Consider the following 22,848-nt stretch of genomic DNA (forward strand, 5'->3'; position numbering starts at 1 on the left):
CAGTTAGCTCTTCCTGCTGTAGTATATATTGTTCAATTTCTATTCTAATTAGCATCCAAAAGGTCTAGGCTCCACCCAAACATTTAATTGTTTCAAGCAGTGAAGATTTCAGCACCCGCCAACACTGCTTTATACTCTTCTCCCTGTTGTTAAGGGTATTCCAACTTACACAGCTAGTGCTTTAAGATCATAGCTTAAGAAAGCTGTTCTGAACACACATGCTGTGAAATAGCAAAAGGCACAGGCAGAGCTAAGACACAGAATGGGGAGCAGATGCATCAAGTACTTGATGAGATGCACTTGATGAGAAAGGGCCAGCTGAGTGGTGCCACAGCTCTCTGGCCCCTGCCATTTATGTCTTACACAGCTATTTTGCTGAGCTGACTCCAGCAGTACACCTGGCCATAAAAGAAATGAACCTGAGCAGCCTCCATGCAGAATTTCATGCCAGGAGAGGGAAAGGCCATGGCAGGCAGCACTATGCAACACTGTGCTTCCAGGGAGGGCTAGGCTGCACCACATCTGTCATGGCTCCTCTCACAACCCTGCCTCTACAAGGGGAGCATGGCTCAGCATGCTTGGCAAGCCATGCCTTTCTTGACCTGTCCCGGGAAGCAGGGGGAATCTGGGGCTTACATTTTGATTTTAAGTTTTATACATCTCATTCCCAACAGACAAAAGCTTTTTCTGCTAGTTTCCTTAAGGAAAAAATATAAAGAAAGGAGAGAGCAGACAAATATTTCTAGAATTATTTGTTAATATTATTTTGGCAGTTGTACACGTACTACTCTCTTGCTGTGACCATAATCGAAGCCTAATGTTGCTCCCAAGGAATTCTGTGGCACTATTCCCACCGACTGTAGTGCAAGCAGATTGGGGGCCTTTGTTTGGTCAAAGCTGTTCCAGATGGAGTCCAGAGGATTCCCACCCGACATTCAAGTTCTAAAGAATGACTCTGCCCTTCTCTTCCAGAAGTAATTTTCTGTCTCTAACTACAACTGAACTGTTGGGACCAATAGTGGAAGTGACCCACTGCGCAGCCTGATCCGCTGGGAGAAAGGAGCATTAGGTGCGTACCTGCCTGATCAGTGCTAAGATTCCGTGTTTGTCTAATGTCTGAAGTTATGTTTATCTAAAGAGTGTCAGATAGTTACAGGAATGCAATTGCTCCTGGGGCAGAAATGCACAAATGGTACAGATTTTGAAGAACGACAGCTACCTAGACAGCTTCTCACAGAATGCTGAAATCCCAGCACTGGTTTGTCTACACACACACAACCACACCAGAAACATAAAGCAGAAAAAAGGTGAGCTGTCCTAACAGGGAGTCTGAAATTCACAGAAGGGAAAAGTTGTTAGCTTTCTAGTGAGGTTCCCTTGGGATCTTAGTGATGGAAAAAGGAGTTAGAAACTTAAATTTGCATTTTACTCTATAAAGTACAAAAAGTAGCCCAGCAGTAGTTTTGTTCCAATGAAAGTGGACCTAGTTCATAGAGAACAGACATGGAGAAACTCCAAGTTTTTTGGTATTTTTAAGAAAGCATAAAAATATCACTGTTCTCCTGTGAAAACTTAGGCTGCTATCATGATTATATATAACCTTTGAAGCAAAACTTTCCCTCCCTTGACTTTGCTAATCACTCACTGCTGACCTATTGCTCTAATCCTGTAAGCAAACTAATGCTTGTTCATGCAAGTAGGACTGCAGCTTTAGGCCAGCAGAAAAGGAAAGTGCTGTCTACCAAGTTACCAAAGTACTCAGCTTGATTTTTTTACCCTCCATTCTTGTTTTGATAATACCACAAAAAGTTGACAAGCTCTCCATTCAGATGAGAAGAGTCACCAAATCATACGCCAAGTCCCCACATACCTCCTGACATCCCTGTGACTGGTGAGGCCACTTAACAGTTTTTCCAGTGCACTCTCACTCAATAAGTTCAACTATAGGAAATTAAACTTCGTGCTCCCTTATATTACGTGGCTGAACCTATGCAGGCTAAAAGCCAGGCACCCTGCTTAGCACTGTAGGTTGAAACACAACACCAGCAAGAGCACAGGGACAAAAGGCACCTGCATGCTTAGATGGAAGTTGTTTGTGTTCTCAAGTGGGATGGGTGCCATTACAGCACACAGATACCTTTGGTACACACTGTAATAGCCAGCTTAAGAATTTGCTTCATAAATCAAGGTTTCCTTGTCTTTCTGGTCAATTTAGCTACAGAAACCAGATAGACTTCCAACACAAAAGGACATACAAACACTCAGTAAACATTTTCTGAGACCTATTATGCTGAAACACAACTTTTGTCAAGTTTCATGAAGGCATGGATTGCAAAACAAGGGGGCTTACAAAGAAAATTATTTAGGCACCTCTGTAACAGATCTAACATTCTTGTATGTTGAATCAACAGAGAAAAACAGGACTTCTGACAAATTGTCTTGCTTTTCCCTCTGCACAATTATTATATGGTTTTACCTTTTTAAAACAATTGTAGATTGTACCTATTTGCCAGAGGTATTTCACTGGCTTTGTCACATTACACCAGAGAATAAATGCAAGTTTACAAAAGTTATCAGAAAACAGGAATGGGAGGGTGGGGAACAACATTTTATTTATTTTAACATTTCCCTTCACTGAAACAAGCTCATTTCTTATTGGCCTGAGAAACGCTGATTTAAGCAAACAGACAAAACCAAGCAACGCTATTTTTCTGTAATGTTTTTCAGCAAATAGCTTTCTTTTGACTTTTACCAGGCACTGAACTGGGCTTTGAGGTTCTGTTAATACAAGTGAAATCAGTGATTGTCTCCAGGATGACATACTAATGAAACAGACTTTGTAACCAAGAGGCAGAAATAACTAGAATGCTTTATAGGCTTCTGAAACCTGTCCAACAGTTTTTTCTCTGCTACATTTCAATCTGATGAAGGAAAGTCAAGGAGCAGAAAAGGCACACATGATAAGATATGGGATGCTTTGCGTTCAGCAGACAAATTTGTATGACATTTTCTCCCTTTCGTTTTCTCAGCGAGTGAATGAAAGCTTGCACATGTTTGTCAGACTGGCCCTCCACTAAATGTCTCTTCATGGAAATAAGGGGATATTTATGCACAGTGACTAATGAATGGATGCATTCCAGCATCTGCTATTGTGTATTTCCTGTAAAGTCATTTATTATTCTATCTAACAAACACAGTGTTCTTGGGTTGATGCTTAAGATTAATGAGGCATTTTCTCCTATTCAAGAAACAAATTCAGAAGACACATTTTCTCCCATTCAGCTGTGCTGATAGTTTAATTAATGCCATTAATACATATAAGCCACCAAAAACTGTTTTATGTAACACTGAGAAAAATTGGCAAAGCAGGGAAATTTCAGAGATGAAGCTACAGCATAACATTTTCCTTTGTTTCAAGGTAGTAAAGGATTGTCCAGACAGAAGGGTGATCTTAAGGGCTGTACAAGTTATTAATAAGAAAAGATGCAATGAGCTGAGGTAATGACAGAATATTAGTCTTAACTATCTGTTTGTGTGGGCTTAGTCAAACTCTTAATATCATTTCATTACAAGTGGGTTTTTTTGTTTGTTTTTGGTTGTTGTTGCTGTTGTTTTTGTATGGATGCATGTCATACTTTTCCACCTTATAATGCAAAGAGAGGAAAAGAAAGAAAATACTTCCTCATTGGAATGTATGAGTTAATACAATAGATCATTACCAGTACTGTGGTTTAAAGATATACTGGAGGAACTTTATAAAATATGTACCATTGCATTTATAAGACAGGAGACTGTAATGGCACTTTCAGTGCTCCTAAGGATGTTTTGCTGAAGTTTCTGCATGGGGAGATTTTTTGTTAAGGATATACGAGCACTTTTTGCCTAATTGCCAGCCTCATCCAGGCCAGTACAGAAAGCTCATACAGGAGGGTTGCTGGATGCACATTCCAAGAACTAAGAACTCAAAAGCAAGGAGTGACTATAAGTGTGTTTAAGGTGGGGATGCACCATAAAGGTGTTTAGCACTGTTTCCCAGCTTTCCTCAAGCAGCAAAAAATGCACCAGAACAAAGGCATACCATTTGGGCACCAAACTCCAGGCTTTCTCACCCTGAAGTCATATCTATAATTATCATTTCAACCATACTTTTATGATAAGGATAATCTCCACCCTGCAGTGATCCAAAGCGATTATCTCATGATCCCTGCTCTCTCCTAAATCCTAGAATAAGTGGAAGATGTTAAACAGCTTTTAGACAGTATTCTTAATTAATTAGAACAATGATCCAAAGACAAAATCCATCAGTGATGCAGACCTACACATACAACATACATACACATTACAGATATAGATGGCTGCCTGCTGAGCTTCTAGAGACAGAGCGCTGTCTTCATTTGTTTTAGCTTCCTAATTAAAATCGTTCTTTCTTCACTTTCACCATCTTTATCTCAAAGACTGATTACAGGAGGAGGGAAAATTAATTAATTAATCCCCTCCCTCTCACTCCAGGCCAAACAGGCTTTCAACATGAGTTGTCTCTCCAAAGGAGAAATAGGCAAACTGGAGCTCTGTACGGAGGAGCAATAGATCACTGTGTGTCCAGGCTGCTAGTAGTGCTGTGCAGAGCTCTCTCACCACATAGCTCTGCTGCTCTAGCTAACACCTGCTAAAAGCAATCACTTGTGTGCAGTGGGTGACTCCAGGCATAGGGATGGGTGCAAAGTTTGGTACTGTACTTGCTGGAACAAGTTGCTCTTGGACTTTGACTGAGTAGAGAAAGACCATTAAGGTGTTCTGCGTGTTGCTGTAATATATAATAAGGTCCATATAGGCCAATATGTATCCAGGGAGATACACTTATGCCTTCAAGACATCTTAAACCTGTGCTAAAAAGAAATACTTCTGCTTACACTGAAAATTCATTGATTAATAAAAGGAGTCTGTGTAAGCATCTTATAAAATTACTTTCTCACTCTCCCAGCCAGCAGCTCTAAATGGCTGTAAAGCTAATAATTTTCTCAGCCTAAAACAATAATGCTATCCACTGGTGTAGGGACATGCTGTGGACAATGGACCTGCCATAGATGTGCTTCAAGCATATGGATATCAGTCACACCACACACACACAAAAAGACAGAGTAAGAAAGACACAAGAAACAGCATTTCCTTCATAGAAAATGAAAGTATAGAATACTTTCATATAGAAATATGCATATTTTTCATATAGAAATATGCATATTTTTCATATAGAAATATAGAATAGAAAATAGAAAATTCCCAGTGCTTAGCCTGTGGCTGTTAGCATTAGATTTCAAGACACAGTGTACTAAACTGTATTAGGCATGTGAAAGGACTTTCATTCCTCATTAGCTGTGCATAAGAAAGGATTGTAACTTTTAAAAAGAACTAAGCAGCTTTGTAAAAAAACTCAAACTTCCCCTTAACAAAAATCATACTTGTTAAACTTTTTTTTTTTTTTTATTCCCAGCTGAACTATGCTTCAACTCAAAGCAAATAAAGTCATCACTTGACTTCATTCTGTTAGAGGACAGCATTCAAAAAAAAAAAAAAAAAAAGTCCAATGGGTCCTTGAACAGTGGTCCCTTGTCTGTCACATCAAGACACGGCTTATACTTCACACACTATTGACCACAAAAGGCAGTCTTGCGACTTCTGAATACCTAATACATACACACACACACACGCAAAAAAAAAAAAGCAAAAAAAAATTAAGTAAACTTTTCTTGAAATGTCGAGGATGGGGGTTGACTGCTCTCATCTGCTATGATTAATGACTTGCGGCCTTATTGTGTAGAGGCTGCTAATTAGCTTCAGGCCGATTAAGGCTGCAGAATACAAAATTCAACTTGATAAACCTGGATGGCACCAGTCCCCACCCCAAGCAATCCTGATGCAGAAACTCTAGCATCTTGTTTCTTGAGAAACACACCAAACACTGTTAGTAGGATCTAACCAAATCTCAAGCAACTCTGGATTTCAGCTTCACCAAACTACAAGCTTGAGCTGTACAGTGTAATAATTATTTTTCAGACCTATCCAAGTTTCCCAGTTTTTGTCTAAAACTGACTTGACACACTAACAATTCTTTTTCAAGCTCCATCCCAGGTTTAGTCTAAAAGCAAAACAAAATAGCTTGTGGGTACTTTTAATCTTCTGTTATCTGTATGTTAATAAGAGGCAGTTAATTATAGTGTTTGTAAGTAATTGTTCAGTCTTCTTAGGTGCACTTCAGAATGCTTCAAAAAGAACAAATACACACACACACACAAAAAAAAAACCTAACAACAAAAAAGCAAAAAAGTAGTAATTTCTCCATTGTTACAGCCTTTCGACCACCTGCTTTACTGAAACTTTTGTTTGGTAAAAGCTTCTTGCTGTAGCTATTCAGAACCAGAGGTGAGCATGAAAAGTTTCATTCCCTTCTGCCCTCCTTCTCGACCACCCCCCACCCAGCATCAGATTAAATCTCCTTGTTAAACTGACCCTCTCATGGAAAAGTGTTACCTTCTGCTAGCACATGAAGGCTGCAAAAATACTTACACCAGATTTTTAACACTAATTTTATCAAACTGATGCACTACAGCATAAGGCTGATTAGCTTAATAACAGATTACTTGTCCTCTGGGCACCAGCAACCAAAATTAAAAACTTTAGCAGCTCTTATAACAATGTAATGCACTAATATGAGTCTTCTTTTTCAGAGACCTATGGCTGCAAGGGAGAGGAAAACAACCTACGTTTTGCAGAACATGTCTGAAGAGGGAATGGATGAACTGAAACACTTTTCCCCCTACTGATTAGTATCTACACAGATAAAGAGATCATATAAAAATCAGCATACAAAGGATAAACTAGCAGGATTACTTTGGTGGCATTGTTTTTAATTTCTATTACATATACATGTCTGAACAACTCCAAAGTGTTAGCTATCACAATTTAAGAGGCTTCCTGTCATGCTCTGCATTTCCCAGAAAGCCATTCCTTTGTGTCCCTCAGTCAGCAGTGGCACAAATTACTCACTCATGCTCCTTTAAACCCACAGAGCACCTGGGCATCCATTGCACCAAATACTGTGTGTCATGTAATGAAAAGATGGCCACACTTCAAAGGAGCAAGTTCCAGTATTTGTTAAAACATTTCTATACAGATTAATACTCAAATATTTGAAGCGAGCCTTGCCAGGGGAAGTTTCCAGGAACGGTGCTAAATTTATGATGAATGGCAACAGATGGTCATTGGAAATAGTAACTTAAGGAAACATGAGATGACTATGATAGGCAATGCAAGCAGAAGGACATCATTCACAGCCTCTGTCAAGTCCCCAACAAGAAGCCTAACTATATGCCTATCTTGAAGCATTCGAGCAATCCCTTTGATGTCAGTAGTAATCAGGTTTTTAAGTTCCTTCTGTGTCTATAGGTTTATTTTCGCTTTAACTGTAAAGCTTATACACTATGTGGTATAAACACTAATAGTACAAATTCAGCACTGCTGTAAAGCGGCACAGTTCCTCTGACATCAATTGATCAATGTCTTACTCTAGACCTGGTATTTAACTTTATGTTCATAAGCATTTTCTAGGCCGTACACTGTTTCTCTTGCCTTGTTTTGCTTTCAGCAAAGCTCTTTTTTAGTACAACAATTCACCATCTTTCTAGTCAGACTTTGTTTATAAAACCTTTATTGTTCAGGAACAATACAGTTGTGACCTGTCAGAATGAAGGGCTGCAATTGGGGCTCTCTCCATACTTTCTCAGGACATGCTTTGGATTAGAGTGAATGCAACACACAGCCCTATTGATGTCAGCCAGGAGGGAAAAAAATAGATCCCCCAATAAATCTAAACATAAATCTTTTTGCTCTATCTCACCATCTGTATGAAGTAACCTAAAGCACAAAATTAATAAGTAGAGCAAGTATCCCCAGCTCTACAAGGCTGAAATACTGCTTGCCATTGTATTTGGTTTATACTTAGTTGGTTTGAAGGAATTTATAGGCATAAAATGCAGCAGGTGGAAACATAGCATGGACTGACTCTAATGTCATGAATATGGTCAGTCTTGTGTGTCAGTTCCCTCTGACCTCTTCTGAATTTCTTCAGGAGGATTTTGTGGCTTCTTCTTGTTTCTTAATTTAAGATCTCTTAGGGCAAGCGTTTCAATGAACTTTCATGGGGGAAGCGATTTTTGAAACTTCTTCTGTACTCTGAATAATAACTCATGCACTCAGACTTAATTAAAGGACACATCAAAAACATTGTCCTAATACTTGAGTGGCATGTGGGGCCTTAACTGGTAGCAAGCAACTCAGTTTTTCTGAAATCAACAAGCTGTGCTAGCTTACACTAGCTATGGAACTGCCCTTCTGCCTTAGTTTGGCCCTTTAGTATTAGACAATGTTCTATAAAGGGCAGTATTAATTTTTTATGCAAGTGTAAGTCACAGCTGTTGCATTTTCTTCCTAGTCTGTAGGCACCTTTAAACCCCTGTTAATTTTCAGTATTTTTCAAAGCTGCTCTCACAGATGCATATGTAATTAAGAGAGAGGAGTAGATCATAAGCAGCATTATCTCCTTTTCCTTTCCTTACTGTCAGTGTTGTAGTGCAAGTTCCTCAGGGCACAGCACACACAGTTTTGTGTCTATGATTCCACACACAGATGTGATCCTGATTGTATCAGATGTTCTACCAACTAAAATGAACTATATGTAGTAATGTAATACAACTGACACTACTAATATTAATTTTCGTTGCCTTTCTTCTTTAATTCATTAGATTATTGAATTCCCCCTATAACCCCAGTGCTTCATTTTCTATGCCTTCTTCGCATGCTTAGGATTGCTACAGCTACTTTCAAGACACTAAGCCGAAAACATTTTAATTACAAAAGACCAGAAGCTTTCACGACTGTCTAGATGTACCCTAGTTACTAACAGAGTAGATAAAATCTTTATTGTGTTAATGTGGGGGAAGAAACAAGTAGATAAGCCAGTAAAAAAAAAATACTAGGAGAATGAAACATCAACTAACCCTGGGACATACAGCATCACATGATGAAATGTAAACCTTTTACCAATAGAAATTTGTTCAATGAAAATAATTTCCTGAATTCACTGAACTACAGCACAGAATAATTAGTGCTGAGTATATACTTAAATACAATAATTCGTTCAGTTATTTTGACAGTATTTAGAGTTGTAATGAGATAAACAAAAGCACACAGCTTTAATGCCTTCGGAATCTGAATAGCAAGGGTCAAAGAAATAGAAAAAAACAATTTCTGAAGTTCTAAATAGTTTAATTTTAACTTTTTTACTGCATAAAATATGTCTGCAAACAAGCTTTTCTCTCCTCTGTGCATTATGGAAAAATCCTGTGGAGTTGTTTATATTAGCATCGATACATTGATAAAAAATTAATTGCAATAGCAGTCCATATCACAAGTTTTACCAGCATCTGTACACATTCCCACACCATACATGTATGTAGTGACACACACTCACACATTCCCCTTTCCCACAGGCCTTGACTAAAGTAATGTTGCTATGAAAAACTAATGAAACTTTTTATAATTTATTAGCTGGCTACAGAGTTAAAATATAATCCACACCAAGTATTTGGGCAAGGAACTAAGGCCCCATAATGCAGAAAGGAAGGCCTTAGATCGTTTAAAACCCAGTTCTGCCTCAAGGCAGATAAAAAAACTTCTATTGGACCCAGAACTTAGATGACCTTCAGAGCTCGTCTAACAGATGAATCCTGGGAATAAAGTATTTTAGTGAAGCTGAATAGTACAACAGTACAACCACTAATATGACAGAGCAATTACATGAACAAACTAAGCATTTTGCAGTGAAACAGCCACAATTTACTTTTTTTTAATGCTCTTTTGAGAAGGCACATTCTGCCATTCTGTTTTGGAGGTAAAGCTACATCTCTTAAATACAACTTCCTCTAGTCTTTGGTCGATGGTGCTAGCCCTCACTCAATTTACCATGGTTCTTCAACATACTTAAGAACAGGAAGGAAGATGGCCAAAGAACAGAGAACTTGCTTCATAACAGTGCACAGAAAGGGTTTTCCATAGCTTCAGTGTTGCTCAAATAGCAACATCTTAGTGTATTCTAGATGATTAATACAGTATGTGCTTTCAACATAAGTTTAAATTACCGCTCAAGAAAGAAGAAAAAAAAAAAAAACAACAAGGAAAGCACTAAAGCAAGCAAACAAATGGAACCTCCAACCTGGTTGCTTAAACACACACTTCCATGCAGCAGCTACCTTTCTGTCCAGTGTCAGTACAGCTTCAACAGCACGACAGATTTCCAACTTGTGAGACTTTCAAACACTACTGCAGTGAGCAACAACAGCAGAAATCCAGCTTCAGTGAAATCATTTCTAAATTTGAATCACCACTTACGTTTTCATAGTTTTCGCTCCACTCTGACAGCAGGATTTTTCTGTCTTCCATTTGAGCAGAGCATATTCAAGTGCTTTGCAGCAAGTAGATACTGTTCAAGATGTGGAAAAAAAATATCAAAATTAATATTTAATTATTGCTAAAGACTCCATCTTAATCACTTTCTGCTAGAGGGAAAACATCACTGTAACTGCATCAAAATAGAAGGCATGACAATAGCTGATTTTGTAAAATAACTGTTCTGCTGAATTAAGGCATATTCATCACATAACCTCCTATAGTAAAATTAAGTTACTACTTTGAAAATATTTCGATGCAAAATAATTAGGTAATATTATTAAAGTTGCACAGTTATTGGTAATATGACTTATTAACATCTGATCAGTGTTCTCAAATCTCTATCAACCAGCTACAGATACCTGTTCAATGGCTAACCACTCCTCATGATGTAGAATTTCAACATAAAAAGATGGTAGCAATAAAACAGAGCTGCTTCTAATACATATGATAGACATAACAGACCAGACTAGGAGATGAAGTAAGTCTGGGAATCCACTGCTGGGATTCTTTCCTTCCTCCAGGACTTGTGAAGATAAAAAGGAATATCCATCCAGCAACTTCAACAAAATACTCGTTGTTTTCCATTAGGAAAATAAGGAAATTAATTGAAAAAGTTAAAAAAAAAATCTAAAAAGAACTCTTAATAATGCTCCTCTTCCCATCCCAAGTAGCCAAACCTACTCACAACAGGCACAGCCTACTCATTCATTAGTACAAAGGTTATTCAGGAATTCAAAGAAGAAGGTGTAAAATTTTGTTTACATATATTTTTAAATCCCACTTCTAGTAGAAGTAGAATAACTATGCTTTGTTCTGGCACAAAACACTTTTTGAGAAACCATAAAGCAATCCTACCATCCATAGACAATGTCTTTGGCTTCTCAATGTTAAGAAAAATGCTTTGCTAATCCACTTCATAGCATTCACAGTTTGTGACTGGCCTGCCTGTGACAGCTGACAGTCATCACCAAATGAATGCAGATGTTCTCTTTAGCTCCATCATCTATTTTGGCCATGAACTGGATGCTGATTGTTAGGGCATGGGAATGGTAGCAACAGCTTACAGCTGTCGTTACTCCCATCAGCAAGTACCTACAGGGTACTTTAAGGACAGCTGTGGTTCCATAGGAGACGATAAGAAGTGCTTAGAGGTACAGTTTGGTTCAGTACTCCCATTTCTACTAATGTATTGGATGCAAAGTTAATTTTGGCAAAGGAAAAGTGAAAATGCTTATCTCTGCACAAGAAACTCTGTGTCTTAAGCACAGCAATCAGGTGCTAAGATGTCAGAAACAGTAACCCAAGAGATCCCAGGGCTCAGAGGTGCTACAGGAGGCAAATGAAGGAGGGGAAGTAGAGTACAGACTTGGGAAACTGAAGATGTATGGCAACAGGCCAAAAAAGTACATTTGGGTTATGCACCTGTTTGACAAATGAAAATACCCAAGAACAGATTGTCTGGGTATTGTGTAGTAGTTGTCATCACTGGATGTCCACAAGGTAGTAGTAGGGATGAACAGGTTAGCATCAGATTAGCAACAGTGAGACCATCATAACCTATAGACAACTGTGAGGCAATATTGGTTTTTAGACCAATTTAATACAGTAGGTGTAAGGGGACAGGAAAGGAAAGGAGGGTTTAGAGCATACAAACTCTTGTTTGATGACAAAAATAACATAAACAACAGTAGCAGGGTAAAACCTGCCTTCTTGGCTTTTTAGTTGTGATGCAGAAAAACATTGTAGAAATACATTTTTATTACACAATACAAACCACCTGTCCCAAGCTAGGTCATAACGGATCAAAGGACAACCAGAGCTTTTCTTTCCACTTAGCAATTAGGAAATTAAGTTGACTTCAATTGCTTGTTTTGTACTACAAACCTGCCCAGAACAAAAACATTTAGTGTATTTTAGATGCTTTATAAAAATTAGTGCCCTGGGATGTGAGGGGAAATCACCAGTACTTAAAGTTGATAATTGAATTTATTAATTATAGTGAAAATAATATACCATTCTGCAAGCAAGTCATCGTAATGTTTAATAATTAATTGTAATTTCCCATAATAAATACTAATTAATTCATTTACAAAGTAGTGTAGCTTTATGTTTATTCACTTTTCTATGAAATATTTGTATTTGTGTTATGTCAACAATTTAATATGCTAAAGTCATTTAAAAATATTTATATTAGTTTCAACACTTCTTAATAAAAAGCAGTTGTTTCACATAAATACCAAAGCAATCTTCACAGAACATCTGTGTCCACAGCAAGCATTCAGGCCTGGCTTGTGAGTCCTTTTACCATCTGCGAGTCTGCCTGCTGACAGTGCACTCGCCAGATTAATATCCCAAAGAGCAGACTGAGCAGGCAAGTGGGACCTTACCCCCCACCTGGGGTTTACTGGCATTCAGCCTGTCTCTCTCCAGAGCCCAACATGTCTATGAGGAAGAGATTCAGTCACTCCTCAGAGAGTAGAGCCTCTCCCTAGCCCTGAAATACCAAGTTAAGCAGCTCCGAATAACTTCTCCACCCCCATACGGTTTCCTACCTTTCTTGAAGTCTTTGTCCATATATTATTTCTACTGCATCATCTTCTATGCATTCCTCTTCCCACACAAACTCTGCTAGGACTGCAAATATTTATGTCAGCTTTTTCTGCTCAGCTGTTTGATTCTTGCATGAAGGTTTGAAGCCTACATTAACCTCCATCATGCCACACAGGAAGTGTAACTCCCAGTCATGCTTTGGAGAGTCTTTGCAAGAGTAGAGACAATAACTGTGGCAGTGCCCTCAACAGAGAAGGGGAAAGCCATGGCAAGTAGCTCCTGCAGGGTGAGGTAACAATTGGCCCAAGGCTAATGACAAGAACAGATGTTTGCCGCTCCACTTACTATGTTGTGTGGAAGACCGCCCCGTATAAGAAACACGAACTTGCAACCTCTGGCTGTAGGTTCAGTGTGCTAATGTGATTACCACCATTCCACCTAGTGCTTGGGACTGAATCAGAATTGAACTTGGTGTTGTAGTCATGGGAAATCACATCTTTTACAGAACTAGCATAGGTGATGGTGAGACATGTGGTAAACAGACCATATTGATGTTTTCTCCTTATAAACCCGCTCCACCTGCACCCCAATCACTGCTCCTATGGTCTCCTCAGAAGGCCCAGACCACACCTGTACTGCACAGTGGACTGGATCCCCTTGGTTTCACCATGATTATGACCAGTTCACACTTCCTGGATGGTACTTTCACCTGTTTCATCTCCCAGCTGCTAATCCTCCTGACTTACATCATCAGCACTAAAGCCTTAAAGCAAACAGGAGGGGGATTCACACTGTCCTTCTAAGGTTTATGAATGCTGATATGTTCTTTCTGTTCCTCTGAACATGAAATCCTAGTATACCCAGTATCTGCCTTCTCAGGCGCTTCCATATCTTTTGTTTGTAGTGGTATCTAGTCACAGCCTTATACAAAAACTTCTAGAACCACTTTTACTCTTTTGTCAGTGTTTGGTGTTAGGCAGTCAAGAACCGCCCTATTGGCACTCTTGCTCTGATCTCCTTGGCTTGTCTCCAGATAGAGCCTGGATCTCAGAACACAGCTGTCTCACTGGGACAGAACATCACAAGATGATCATCCTCCAAAAAGGAAAAATCAAAAACTAAAATGGAGGACCAAAGTCCTGCCTTGTATCCTTGAATGATCTGTTATAGCCTATTGTGTGCCTCAAGCTTTTAAGATCTTAACTTGTAGGACTAGGCTCTAGGGAAGTTATGCTCAGAAATACTATCAGAGGTCTTTCTCAGCCATATGTCTGCAAGCTCTAGATTCCATGAACTCAGCAGTTTCCAAGCAAAAAAAAATCAACCCTGAACCCTTAGCAGTGTCCATGGCTTCCTCTTAGTCCTTGAAACTACCACTTTTTAAAGCAGGAGGAACGTGGGCGCTGGTAAACCCACAATAAAGATCTTTCCAAGTAGAAAGTCTCATTCTTTATTTCCTCGTCTTACTGAGAAGTATCCTTCCTTCAGGCAGGCTGTAGTGTCCCTTGCGTGGCAGCAGCATTCCTACGTATGTGAAGAAGCCTTGAACAGTCTTGCTGTGTGGTATGTAGTAGTCCAGTGGTATTATGGTAGTCCAGGCACTGCTACCCTGACTTGTGGGATAGCATGGAGACACAAGGAGTTGGCAAGAGCTGGAACTATTCACCTCAAGTGTGACAGGAACTGGATGCTATCCTAGTGCTTTGCCCACTGTTTTAAAAAGGCAGGTCTTGACACCTTCACCCAGGCAGCATCAGCAGTTGCAAACTCTGCCTCTCAAGGTACTTCTCAAGGTTCTGCAATTCAGCTGTCACAAAAGGGAGGAAGCTGTTCCCAAGCAGCTCAGACTGGGGGCAAATTTTTAGAGATGTAAATCTGCCGTTCTGCTCACACCTTTGCTGCAAATGTGAATCTGCAGTATGAGGCTAAGATCTGGATTTTGGCTGACTCTACTAGACACAGAGCTCCTGTGGTCTGTGCTGAGAGAGAAACACATAAGGAGTAAAAGGATTAGATTGTATTGTAGGTTCAGAGCCAGGCTTGGTAGAGTGTTAATCTCCGACAGTATGGTTGCCAAAGTCACTTCTTAATCCAGCAGTGCAAGAGAGACAGCCTCTGTCTTAGGACCTGGGGCTAACTTATTTGATGTTACACTACAAGTAGAGCAGGTGCTGGGTTTGCAATGTATATTTGATGTCTAGTGTTGAAAAGTGAATTGATTGAAATGCTGTCAGGCTGCATTTTGAATGATTGCACTACTAATGTCACCTACAGGCATCTTGATGGACATTTTGTCTTACACAGAATACAGTAGGCTGGAAATCATCATTTGCAAATCATCACCTTTGAAAGTACAACTACGAATTCAACTGAAAAACAGAATTGGAAACATGTTGGAGAAACATTAACCTGAGGAAGTGAGCAAATCAGAAACACCAAATATTTAGGCTCATGGATTTCTCATTATGGGAATTTTCAGCCTACTGTATTTCTTTTGGGGTGTTGCATTTCAAAAAACATATTTTGCTTGATAATATACTTCTGCTACAGGAATTCTAATCAGGTTGTCTTCTAACTTTTTGCTGGCATTCACCAACATGACACGACTGGGTTTTGTTCATTTATGAAAAAAATTCTACAAAATCTGTTACAGTGAATGAACATGAAAAAATTAGTAAAATTAGTAGTAAAACACTAGCATTTTTTTGAAAGGATACGGGGACTTAGCTAAATAATTGTCATTGAGATTAACAGGAAGTTGGTGTTTAAATCCAATAGCTGATCATATAAATCACAGTTCTGACCTATTTTTCCTTGCCCTTGACACCATTCTGAGTTAGTCTTTTATTAACGTTCATGTCACAGGATAGAGGCATATATGGTTTCCCTATTTCCGGTGGCTATTATTTTTGTTAAAAGTAGAATTCTGTGATTAATTTGACATCAATATGGAGATTAAATTTAGCAACATGGTAAAATCATTTGCTATTAGGTGTTCTCAAACCCAACACCCCAGAAAGAGGAAGAGGCAGGACTAACGAAATGCCAATATTTCACCACTGTCATCTCCTATTGTCAGCTTATATTAGCTAGTTACTAGTAGTACTGAACCCTTTCTTCAAGTCTCCATCTGTCAAATTTTAGGAGATTTTGGATATTTTTACCATGAATATATGCTTCTGAAAATCAATAACAACAACAGAATCTGAGATACAAGCTAAATGTCTAACTGTTTCATTTAGAAGTACTGTTTTCTCACATGTCAGGGTATTTATATATATCCCCAAAGTAATTAGGCTTTCCTTGAGAATTACAGAACACAGTGTCTCATACTGAAGGAAATTTCAAGTTCTGTATAAATTTGGCAGTGCACCAGGGAAACTCTAGCCCTTCCACTAACAAACGGGGACAGGGAGGCCATTTTGATCTGCACAAATCCACAGAGCAGGTGAAATGAGTTCTGTACCTAAATAAAATTAAAAAAAAAAAAAATTCCATGTTGAAGCAGCCACTGCTTACACAGGTGCAAAAAACAAACAGAATCATCATGGGACTTATCCCCAGTCACTTGCCAGCCCACGCTCACAGGCCTGAGAGGAAATTATCAACTTTGCTGCAAGAGCCCTGAGCAGAGTTGTATAGCACTTGTGGTAGTGCTGACTACAAACAGTGAGAAGTTCAAGCAGATCCCGTTTCTCTTGAGCAGGGAACTTGTAAGGGGGCTGCAAGAGGCCAGATTCTGAAAAAAGAAAGGCTGGCTGGAAGCTCTTCAGCTGCACAGCGTGCTCAGTGATGTTGAATCCTGAAAAAGGGCCCCTGCCAGGGGTGCAGCAAGAGCAAGGCTTCTCCAAAGGAAGAAGAAGCCAGGAAATGAGAGTAACCCATGTGCAGCCCTACATCATCTGAATGGATCTGGACTGGTTGTTGTGAGGGTTCCATTGATAAGTCTCAGACAAGGGTACATGTAGTCAAGCATAGGATCCACCCAAGAACCCTAACCAGAGGAAAGGGTAGAAGATGTCACACAAGCCCAAGGTCCATTTAGGACACAGGGCAGAAGGCAAAGTTATCTTGAAGGTGAGATATGCAATCCACCCAAAAAAGCAGTCAGCAAGACAGGACAGCGAGAAGATGGCACAGGAACACCAGTAACCTGGTTTAGAGACCAGTTGGATTCCTGAGACTTAGCTGAAATGAGACTCCTGGACATGCGGGCAAGGTGATGGTCCCAAGTGAGCCTCTTCAAGGTCATTTAGGCCAGTCAGGGTCCTGACACAACTTAACCCATACCTTGGAAGAAAATTAGAGTCTGAAGCCCTATTTATGCAAGAGATGGTGGCGATTACTGAAGACCTGTGTTTTACCTTTCAATAAAAATATTCACCCACTCTTACACTGGTTAGCTTCCTGCCTAAAGGAGATTAGATATTCTTCAGTATCTGGCATCCCTTCCCACACAGGCACATGTTGGGGCAAAAGTAGTTTTGCTCAGGGGGTGTGGGGTAGTTTCTCCTCTTACTTGTCTACTGGTTAAACTGAAAAAAAAATAAAGCAGTCTTAGGAAGTAAGGTTTAAATATGTAAATATATATACAAAATGAACAACAACAAAAAATATCTAAGTTTTACTTTTTTTTTTTTTTTTTGTCACTTGCACCAAATGAAGGCTTAAACTGTTAGCTTCTATTAAAAATTAGGTAAAAGCTTTTCATGAGTAAATGGTAGGCTTTTTAGCTTTTGTGTCAGTGTAAATGTAAACAAAATTAATGGCTCCTAAAGGAATCTTTCAATATTGAGAAATTAGCTGGCTGCCTGATTACTGAGCATTTGTATGCACATTCTTTTCTTTCACTGGTCTGCTCTTTCAACATCAGGAATGGTAACACTCTGGGAACTGTTTACCTAAGATCAGCGTGGTTCAAGTGTTACTTAGGATCTCAGTCAGGATTTCTTGGTTTTTAAATGTTTAGTCCTTGGGGGGAAGTGAAAATGACAGCAGGAAGAACCTGGAGGTATTAAGCACTGCTGAAGCTGGCACTTGATGACAGGAGGGGAATGAACACACCAGGCACTACATTTTATGATATAGCAAACAGGGAAGTTTGTATTAGATTGTATCAACTCTTGCTGCGCCTTGAGCACATCTGAGAGGAAAGACACAAACTGATGAAAGTTATGAGGTACAAAAGCGAGAAAAGCATATGGAGAATGGGAAGTTGGGAGTATGTGTAAAATATAAATAAACATTTTGAAAAAAGAAACTTGTCATCCCTCTCATGAAAACTATTTAAGAGGTGGTTCTGTTGTGCTCCTTCCTTCCTCTCTTGCTCCCAGCCCCACCAAGGGCAGTTACTTTGCCCAGGTAGGAATGGCTTTGGTGTCCAAAGAAAAGAGCCCCAAGTTGAGGTAGTCAACCAAGAAGGGTGCATGAAGCTAGTTTGCAAGAGCCTTCTACTGAGGGCCTAGGACTTTAAAGGGAATTCATCACGTAGGTAAGGCAATCTTCTCATTAAAAATGCTGGAAACTACAGATTCTTGTTTTCAGAAAGTAAACATCAGACTGATGCAAAACCTGGGAATAGTGATTTGAAACATGAGCGTAAGTACCCCAGTTCTGAGCACTCATGTGGCACTTTGATGTGTGCAAACTGATAAACATCTTGCTGAATCTGCCGTAGGTCACCATTTTCCAAACCTGAGTGGAGGTTCCCTGTGGTCAATGTCCTGCCCTCCTGGATAGTGTTACTGAGTGCAGACAGCAGGCTTTAATTTCCCAGTCACATCACTTGCCATCGGTCAAAGTTACAGCAGAGTAGCTGTTCCATCACAGAACAGAAAGGCTGTAACACACTCTTCCAGGAGGACAAGTGCTTTACGAGGGTTGAGGATAGCTACAGCAGTCATCCATCCATCCCTGTGTTTGGAAACAAGTTGGAATAGTAAAGATTCAACAACAAAAGGCAGTTTGCTCTCCCTTTCAGATGTTTGACCCTCTTCCCCACTGGGTCAAAGTCCTCTCTCAATGCAGCAGTCATCCTCAGGAAATCCTACCAGAGAAAGAGCAAAGTCTATCTTTCCCATGTTACTTTCATGATAAAAGTGTAAAGTTGTGACACTCTGAGAGCAGACCATGAATTCCATAGGCCAAACTAAACTTAAACACTGCAGGAATTCAAGGTCCTTGACATTTTCACAGAAAGCAAAACTGTGAGACTGAGGAAAACAAGCTAACGGCTAAGTTATGTCTACCAGCTCCTAAGAAGGATCAGTTCAAATAAGGAACTGCAGTCACAATTTCCTGCTTGATTGTCACTTTCTTCCAGTGAAGAAATAGTCTGCTACTGGCTCTTGTCAGGAACAAATTATTTTCCCTTCAATGCCAGCTCAGCTCCACATACCCTGTATAGTGGAGAAGCAACACTGCAAGAAGCCAGTTTTCCCCAGAGGATATGAACCACATAGACTGGTAATCTGCACAGATGATATAAAAGGGCAACAGTACTCTACACTGCTCGAAGTAAATAAAGAGAAAGAGGGAGTTTATTCCTAAATGAACTGGAAAAATTTGTCATGCAACTATTTTTTCATAGGAACTCTCACTGATGAAAAATCTGAATCCCTTGGGAGCAGCTTTAAGGATTTTTAAAACAGAGTCTAAATCCAACCATAACAGAAATGTGGTAAAAGTGCCTTGGTAGTTCAGCTTCTATTTTTGGTCAGATCCAATCAGTACAAATACAAAAAATACTTTTTGTAATTAACATTAATTATAAATAAAAATGTATTGAGCCATCTTAATTTGAACCTTCGAATTTGTTTGCTTTCAGCATGGGCAATATACACAAGAAAAACAGGCATTCTGTTCAGAACATCCTCATCTTATCCTTCCAAAACACTTTATGCGTATAAAAATAAGGAAAAATTGTCAAGAGCAAGGATCCAAACTGCGAGGTACTCATACTGGAGGGCTGTTTGGAGTTTATTCTATGACACAATCCCGAAGTCCTTATTCAACAGCAACATCAGCTGTAGTTTTACTGAGGAGGGACTGCCTTAGGGAGTTCAGGACTTAAACCTGAAGAAACAATTTTAATAAATTGAGAACAAAGTCATTAAAGCAATGATGTAAAGCTTTAAATTCATTCAATTATCAAAGAGATAATTCTCTTCAAACTTAAATATCCTAGTTACTTGATTCAGAGATGCATTTTGGTGCTTTACTTTTCTTTGTTGGGATTTCTTCAGCCTAACTAGCTTACAACACACTTACAACATTTAGTAAGTCCAGATTTGGACAACTCTTCCTTGCTTACTCAAGTTTCTGGACGTACTTTTTCCTAGGCAAAGAGCAACTTGATCCACACATCCTGTTGATTCTTTCAATGTCTAAAATTTGGCCTGTGCACATACGCTTCCTCTACCTGTTGGTGCTCTCCCTGACGGAACGGGCTGCAAGCACTCACGCACATTCTGGATGCAACAACCTCCCAGCTGTCGCTTTTTTGAAGGAGATTTTTACCTCGTACTTTATGTTCAGGGAAGAAATCCCAGACCGCTCTCACATTCAGCACACATGACAAGTATTACTTTGTTCAGCTAAATGCTTAAAATGATAACAGGGTTTCTGAGCACAAGTGGCGGCATCCATCCTAGTGTATGATTATCCACACCCATGACTCTGGCAAGCCCAGACGTGGTAGAAATGCCATGACAGTCACAGGACTGCACAGTTGGAAAGGTTAATGAGAATCCCCCAGCCTCTCACTCCTCTATTCCTTCATTCTTATGTTCCCGTGAGGATCTCCTGGGACACCCCTGTGAGAATAACATTTGTCAGAAAGCGGAAGGTAACCCAATGGGAAACATCAGTGAACCTGTGTTTACTTTATTTAGAAATGACACCCCATCCCTGTCCCCTGGGGCAAAACTTCTTTTCGAGACATGACCTCAGAGATGTGCTACACGCACCCTGCACAATTTATCACCATGCTGCCTATAATTAGGTTTGTTAACATACAGCCTAGTGCAGTCTTGTTGACTGGGAACTTAATCAAGTTACTATTGAGTTCTTGTATGCATTGCTTCGGGTGACTGTTTTACTTGTAGAATTATAGCTGCGACCAACGTGAGGAAATTAGCTCTGGACACAAGTTTTTTACTTTTTTCCCCCTACATGTGAAAATATTTAGCAAACAGTGACAATGATGGAAAACAGTAGGAAACAAAATGTTCTACATTAGTATAAAACATGAAAAATGCAGCAAGGACCCTCAGTGGTACAACATGTGTTATGCTGGCTGGCAGTCCATTAGGCTTGATAGACATTTCACTTACCTAAGTCAAATATAACAGTCTAGTATTCATTAATATAAGAAGGGGGTTGTGGAATCAAGCCTACCATCTGGTTAGAACGACAGAATAATCTACAACTCATGATTAGGTCTAAGGAGTGGAATTTCACTTTAATCTTTTTCATTGCTCGAAATTTCCATCTGCGCAGTACGGCACATCATTTTTCTTCAAGACAAATGTGCTGTTTTTCATGTTCCAAAATTAGATCAGAAGAAAACGATTAATCATGTCATGGCCTGGGAAAGGAAACAAAGCCCTGATATTTCTCTCTCTCCCCCTCTCTCTCACTAGCTCTGGCTGTTCGCAAGGTCTTTTCTTTCCCTGCCTTGATTTTCATCACAACTTTCAGAGATTCACATTGCGTTAGGCTAGAAATGTTCAGGAAACGGGAATCTGAAATAAAGACGTGGCTTTCATTTGCATAGCCATTTTTATTTTTCCCTTGCATCTCCCTCCCCCCAGTTTGCCACTTCATCTTTTCCTCATCTCTCCTTCCCTCCTCTCTCTCCACCCCCTACCATGTGCCCCCTGGCACAGGACGACAGATGGTGACCTGTTTGCATGTGACACCGTAACTGAATCTAAACTCAAGGAAACAAGTCACTGGGCTGCAAATTAGTGAGACCACACAACTGTCAGGTGGCAGTCCCCTTTGACAGTTGTAGGCCATTATAGGAACATTGATGTTTTCACAGTGTGACAAAAAGGAATCCTTTTTGCAGCAGACCTGTCTGTCAGCTGGCTCTCAAGTCATAACAAATCCCTGGCACTCAGCTGAGGCTGAACATTCGCAGCGTCAGGAGGATGATAAATGACCTGCAGGGCTTTGAAGTGCCTTGGCAGTTCAGATGGGTCCGCAGTGCTGACAGAGAAATATACACAACAGCGTAACCAATAATGAGAACATTAAACATTCCTGCTTTGTGACAGGCTGACAGAAAAACCAAGCCTCACATCAATCATCTTTGGAGATATAACCTTGACAATTAGCCCCCTCTCTGATACTCAGAGTAACCTTTTTTTTTCTTTTTTTTTCTTTCCCCCCCCCCCCCCCCCCCCTTCTTTTTTTTTTTTTTTCTTTTTTTTTTTTCCCCTTCTTTTGCCTGGCTAATCTTCCCAGGTTTTTATTTCTGGTTTGGCAGAAAGGGAAAAAAAAGTGTATGGAAGGCAAAAATACAGAAGAAAAAGAAAACAAAAAACAAAACCAACCACCTACATCAAAAAAGATCTTTTCCTTTTCCTCCATGCAAAAATAAAATATGCCAGGACAAAGTTTATTTGATGGACTTCCACCTATTTCCCTTTAGGAGAAAGGAATATATTTTTTGCCCTATCTACAAAAGCATCTGTCACTACAAATACTCTTGGTAGAATTCTGTTTACGTTTTATGCTTATTTTGTTCCTTAGGTTTTTCCTTCCCCAACTCATATTCATATCAGTGCATTC

At 39.6% G+C, this 22,848-nt stretch overlaps 1 long non-coding RNA gene across 1 annotated transcript in view; it reads right to left on the minus strand.

The window, feature by feature from the left end:
- Positions 1-22,848, minus strand: part of LOC122175390 — an 85,276-nt gene that overhangs the window by 52,503 nt on the left and 9,925 nt on the right. Inside the window, exon 2 of the long non-coding RNA XR_006177398.1 lies at positions 10,441-10,531. This is a non-coding gene — a long non-coding RNA (uncharacterized LOC122175390). The remainder of the gene's footprint in view (positions 1-10,440; positions 10,532-22,848) is intronic.

This window comes from Lagopus leucura, unplaced genomic scaffold (genome assembly GCF_019238085.1).
Source record: "Lagopus leucura isolate 7727_CA_CO unplaced genomic scaffold, USGS_WTPT01 Super-Scaffold_739, whole genome shotgun sequence".
In the NCBI taxonomy this organism is placed as follows: domain Eukaryota; kingdom Metazoa; phylum Chordata; class Aves; order Galliformes; family Phasianidae; genus Lagopus; species Lagopus leucura.